This window comes from Apostichopus japonicus, chromosome 17 (assembly GCF_037975245.1).
Source record: "Apostichopus japonicus isolate 1M-3 chromosome 17, ASM3797524v1, whole genome shotgun sequence".
In the NCBI taxonomy this organism is placed as follows: Eukaryota; Metazoa; Echinodermata; class Holothuroidea; order Aspidochirotida; family Stichopodidae; genus Apostichopus; species Apostichopus japonicus.
In genome coordinates, this window is record NC_092577.1 from 2,208,010 (window position 1) to 2,214,309 (window position 6,300).

At 35.7% G+C, this 6,300-nt stretch overlaps 1 long non-coding RNA gene across 1 annotated transcript; it reads right to left on the minus strand.

The window, feature by feature from the left end:
* Positions 1 to 442: 442 nt before the first annotated feature.
* Positions 443 to 3,275, minus strand: LOC139985199 (uncharacterized). Its single transcript, XR_011799344.1, has 3 exons — positions 3,006 to 3,275; positions 1,359 to 2,248; positions 443 to 781 (listed from the first exon to the last, which is right to left on the minus strand). It is a non-coding gene; the product is annotated as an uncharacterized lncRNA (long non-coding RNA).
* Between the last annotated feature and the right edge of the window lie 3,025 nt (positions 3,276 to 6,300).

The following is a 6,300-nucleotide window of genomic DNA, read 5'->3' on the forward strand; positions in this document are numbered from 1 at the left end:
ACTTGCTGTTGCTGTCTAGCGAGATTTCTGTTAGACACATTTCCTCTGTGCAGCTCATGCCTCTTCCTTAACACAATAATAATCTTTAAATTAAGGATCCCTGTCCCAACAATGGTTACAAAATCGTAAAGAAATATGACAAAAAAAAGAAAGATCAGAAAATTAAAAAAAAAAAGAGGGATCGCAAGCAAAACAAATCCAATTACCAAAAGTAAAACAAAGACAACGGTAGCAATGAGTATCATAACAATTAAAAGTATCTTCCGGTTTTTAATGTGTCTTATTGATTGATTTATCGGATCGCTAACAACCTTGTATCGATCCCATGACAACAACATGATCAATGTACAGGAGACGATTTGAGCTGGAAATCTAATAAATAGCGCTAATAGGAAAAAGATATCAAAATTGATGTCACTAAGATATAAAGATTCTCCTCCCATTACTATATAAATAATCGAGGTATACATATCTATGAATGACAAAGGTATCAAGTAAAAATTCAACCGCATTTTCCTTAAAGAGGATTGTTTGACAACTGTGAACAAAAATGCACCGTTAGAAAGAAAGGCGAGAATTCCTAAAACCAATGATGTTACAGCATGGCCCTTCGTCTGAGTTACAGACATAATCCAACCTGGAATTGAAGCATTTGATTGAATGTATTCCATCACGCAGTATCTCGTTTCAATTCGTTAACTAGACATGGATCTCAACAATAGCATAACACGGACATTCCTTGGTCCAGAGAGTAACTCTTATGCAACAGAAGAAAGAACCACTGCAAAAAGAAGGGGAAAAACTCATGTAAAAAGGAAATCCGTTCTGTCATTAATTTTTCTTCCAGTTCCAACAGTGATTATTGTCATATCTGCTATTATAAGTATTCTGTTGATCAATTTGTCAATGAAACTCACTCCTTGTTGATACAATTTGATGGTATACTATATCATGTTACCGGTAAATCAATGAAATAGTGAGTACAATACAAATATCTATCTTTATATATATATATATATATATATATATATATATATATATATATATATATTTGTATATATATATATATATTTATTTATATGTATATGATGAGATATATATATATGTATATATATTTATATGTATATGATGATGTATATATATATATATATATATATACATATACATAGGAAGAGAGAGTGCGAGATACATTCATCTCATCGGAGAGTTCCCTGCATGTCATAAAATCCTCATTGAGCATGTAACTGCGCCACAGCTGCCAGTAATTAGGATAGGGCGCACCTGCAACACTGGAGACCAAGGTGTCTAATACAAGTTCATCAATATAATATGAGTTATTGATATGCAAAGATACTTACATGTCATTATTTCACATTAATCTCAGTTACCTCAACAGGTATAACATTCATGAGTATCGGATGAACTTGCTCTCACTCCAGCGATAAGTGTTGTTTCAACTTGCAATCAGGCGTTGAAGAAATATCCAACAAAAAGGACGCGAATTGATCATGTGTCTTTGACTCATTCAGTTCATGTATATATGATACAATGAATGAGTCTATATGAAACATATAATTGATAAATTTATGTCATTGTACGCAGTTTAGACAAATCGGTCCGCCGTACTGTTTCTTGCTTTAAGAACCAAATTCGAGTCATAGAGCGAGAAGATATTTTAGAATCCACTCCGTTTCCTTGTCGAAATATTATCACCAAGCTGCAAACACAGAAAGACGGTCTGCCGTAAAAACACTTTCGTTCTTTCTTTCTTTCTTTCTTTTGGTGTCCAAATAATAGTGAATTTGATTTTTATCTTTTACTTGAGCACTGGGTAGATAAGTTCTAAGGTGACTTTAGTTTTAAATCATAAAACGATGAACGATTCCGAGTACACCACGTCTTAAACTACCATTACGTGGTTTACACTCTTCAGTGTTGCTCCTGACAATTAGCTCCTTTCGGTAACATATGGTGTCTGTAAAAAGACCCAACCAACGTTCTTGGCTTTTTTCCTATATTTACCGCTTCCTTCATAAGGTGTAAAAGTTTACTCGAGTCGGTATTTGAATTTTCTTTTCGCCAATAATTTAATGTCCTTTTCTAATGAAGCATCAAAGAGTTTAGCACAAGCAGGTAGAACTTAGCTTTAAAGAATGTTCACGTTGGAGGCTGTTCTCAGATCACAAGACCGTAAGCTGCTTGCACTTTTCCGTTACGTTTTCTGCCCGCAAACTTGTTCTGCTATGATCTGAAGGTCGAAGCATCAAATTTCCTATTTTATTACCTAACCTTTAAGCAATATTTAATATCAAGAAAGCTTTGGTTACATATATATATATATATCTATGTAAATAGTTATGTATATATTTAATGATTAGAAATTAGATATATCTTTACATTATACACGTACCAGCAAGTTAAGTTCTCACTCGGTTCTTATATATGATAACTGTACCAAAGAACAGAAGATGTCAGTCAGTACAAAATGTAAGACTCGAGGCTTACAACTTCCTTCTCCTCATTTCATGAATATTCAGGCCATTAGGCCTACACACTGAAAACTCAAGTTTTACATGAGTTTTACATCAAAATAATGTGTGTGTATATGTTGGGCAGAAAGGGAACAGAAAATCGGTGGCCAGTTTCGGAGATCTTCGCCAGATGGAACAAAAATTTCATCATCAGTCGTTGACAAATGTTTTAGTCGGTTATGTTGTATTTTAGATTCAGTCACCCGGGAAAGAAATAGACCACTGCTACGGGTGTACGCCCCCCCCCCCTGTCTTTTTGAAGCCCACATAAACTACTTTTTATCACAATCCTGCGTTTAGAGCGAATAAGAGCTATATATATATATATATATATATATATATATATATATATATATATATATATATATATATATTCATATATATATATATATATTCATATATATATATATATATATATATATATATGTAAATATATATTTGTGTGTGTGTGTATACAGAATGAGTATGACTTACACTGATTAGGTACACTGGGCTCCTCGATTTGGTCTTGCTCGCCGGGCATTTGCTTCGTTTACGAGAGTGTCTGTCAGCAAAAATGTTGTGTTGGTGCTCACTTTTAACGTTTGACGGAAAATCCACCAGGAGTTCTACATTTGAGTCAGTTACGTTTCCTTCTTGCGCAACCTATGGCAATCATCCAATTGCCTTGATAAAAGGGTGAATATATCATACCCGGATGTAAAAGATATTGTTTACCTATTTATCTAGATCGTCGAAAAAAAAAGAACTTTACCCTATATTTGATATCAACTATAGCTTAACTTACATGTCCAATGGCCTTGCGGCCCTGTCCCACAGCTTCTGTAAAGGAAAAAGACTTTTTCCTTCAATTGTTAATTGTATTATGGGGTTGATTCCATGGCAACGAAAATCACGAGCTACGTTAACAATTTAGTTTACTATGACAGTGCCTTTTTTACCCTATTCGGCTTGCGTCATTGCGGAATAATTAAGCAACCACTTTCAAATGTTTGCTATTGCATGGTCAAGTATATTGTGCAAATTATGAATACAAATCATCGGTTGTAGTGAAGACAAGAGTTACTGAACATTGCTTAAATTCAACTCTTCTTGGTAGTGTTCTGTTAGGTTTCAGTTCTTTAACTCGGATATAAATCGGCATATGCATGGGGATGTGACGCGGGACACACTCAGAAAATAACAGAGAATCAAATTAGTTCAGTTTAGAGTAGACACTTGTAATTTATATTTTCTCAAAAGGAAAAGTAAAAACAAGCTATAACTTCTCCGCTCTGTCACCTTTCGTACCAAAAGTGAACTCGGTGCAAACAGGTGTGACGTCATTGTTGCACACTGATACATAATGTTTTGTTTTCCATTAAAAGTTACGTTTAATTTTATTCTACACAATCGGATGCATCCATAATATGAATGTACACAGGTATTGGTACTTTATAAACTTCACATCCCCATTAGACAAACTAATTACCTTATCCAATCCAAGGTCAAATCAATACACTGAAAAATAAAGCAAAACAAAACATTATTTGACATCACACCTTTTTGCTTCAAGTTCACTTTTGGTAGAATATCAAAAGAACTTCAACAGTCAATATCTCAAAAACGGTACATAGGAATTGAATGCAAATTTCACTGGAAGGCTTAGAATATGTTCCTCTGTAACATATCAAAGGGATATTGACCTGGACTATTCTTGTATGGCCAACTATCTCGAACACAATCGACATAAATGTAATGTCCAAGACAAGAAAAAAAGGTTACGGGTGTTAAATAAATACACTAAGAATGGGTTTTGCTGTTATTGCTGAGTTGAACAGAACGGGATTCGAGCAAATGATTAGAGGAATACAAATACATTGAAACTGAATGTAAATACTTGATGGCATGTTTGACGGTATGCCCAAAGCCCCACACCTTCCCAAGCAAACATAATAAAGTGTTATCAGTTCTGTACAACTTTTTCTCAAGTAATTCGTTCAATGGGCATTACACTGTTAGGCTTAAAAAGCGTAGAGTTGCACATTTGCAAGTTACGAAACTTTTTCATAGATCACTAAAAACCATATGTATTGGTTCAAATCGATAAACTGAAATATATATATATATATATATATATTTCAGTTTATCGATGTTTAGGCTCTGCTTTTATAGCATAGAGCACTCTTGCAGTCCTGACCCTTCCTTGTTATATATATATATATATATGCTTCTGTTATATGCATTATGTTATTCCAATCACTTTTAGTTGAAATATTGAACTTGATACGACATATTTGGCGTTTTTTACAACATCTCAAAACCAAACATCAGTGCATAAGATAACCTGATATGTTTTTATAGTGTTGTATAGTCCAAGCGTATTTAACACTGCTTGCGCTAGACACATTATAAGTGGTGTGTCTGTCCTGTATGCAGTGGCGTAGGAAGGTATTTTTGAGTGGGGGGGGGGGGCTGAAGACTGATGGCCGGCCTGGGGGAGGGGTCTAAGGGGAGGGGGTGTCCCCCTCTCCTTTGGATTTTGTTTGCATTGCCAGGTGGCCTCAGATGCAATTTGGTGCAATATATATAGCACACTTCAACACCCACTCCATTTTGTAAATAATTTTGCATTTTCACTGGCCTTAGATGCAATTTGGTGCTCCAAATGAGATTTTTTTCTCATTTGGAAATGAAAAAGGGGTTTTCTGACTTGCGGAGCGGGGGGGGGGGGGCGGAATGATACTTCCGCCCCACCATATTTTTCACTGGGGGCTGGCGCCCCCAGCCCCCCCCGATTCCTACGCCCTTGCCTGTATGGTAAGCTAATAAGGGGCTATGTGGTAGGCTAATAAGTGGTAGGCTAGTAAGTGGTAGGCTAATAAGTAACTAAATGTTGTACGCTGTTGAAAATAATTGTAAAACTACAAGTTTTCTGTTCATTTGCAGAATTTCGTCTGTGCCAATACAGGAAAGTCTTTTTTTTTTATAGATTTACGTTATCTTAAAGAAATTTAGAGTTTTTGACAAACAGTTGTCATGGATATACAGATATCTATCCTCGTTCACTTTATAACAAAAACGAGGCATATATATTTCAACACGAGACCCTCCGAAAAAGCCGAACTTTCTTACGAAATAATATACGTAAGTTTTAACACATCAGATGGAAAATCGAGGACCACGACGAACACGACAGTTTTCCCGGCTTGCAGGTTCGCACACTCGAATCACATGAGCTAATTTGCGTCAAACTGTCAGACCTAGCAATCATACAACTGTTTGTAAAAATAATTGCCGATCGAAGACACAGATTTTGCAGATTTGAAGGTATGGTAAGATGACAAAATTTTGTAACACAATAAGGTTTAGGTGAAGATCGACTGCTGCTTACATTAGATAAATTATCAAAAATTACGTTCAGTTCGTCTTTATGAGCACACGGCACGCCTCGTGATAGGCTAGGCGTGCAATGTATGCTTACAGTAGACCCATGTCATGTTCATCATAAAAGGCTTAGTTGGCCTAATGTTAGTCTTGCTATGTACGACTAGCATATCGATCGTGGCTAGTCTGACGAAAACCGTGCAGAGGTACGTTAGACCTAGCCTATATGCCTAGAAGAAAAACACGATAATTGTTTTCGTCACATCAGTAGCCTACAACAATTACTGTACTTTCGTGTTGCGGTCAGAATCGCATGTTTGAAAAGATAATAGGGAAATAACTGGAAATGACATCGTTTCCTTTCTGAAACCAAAATGAACCTACAGATGGCTATACATTCAGG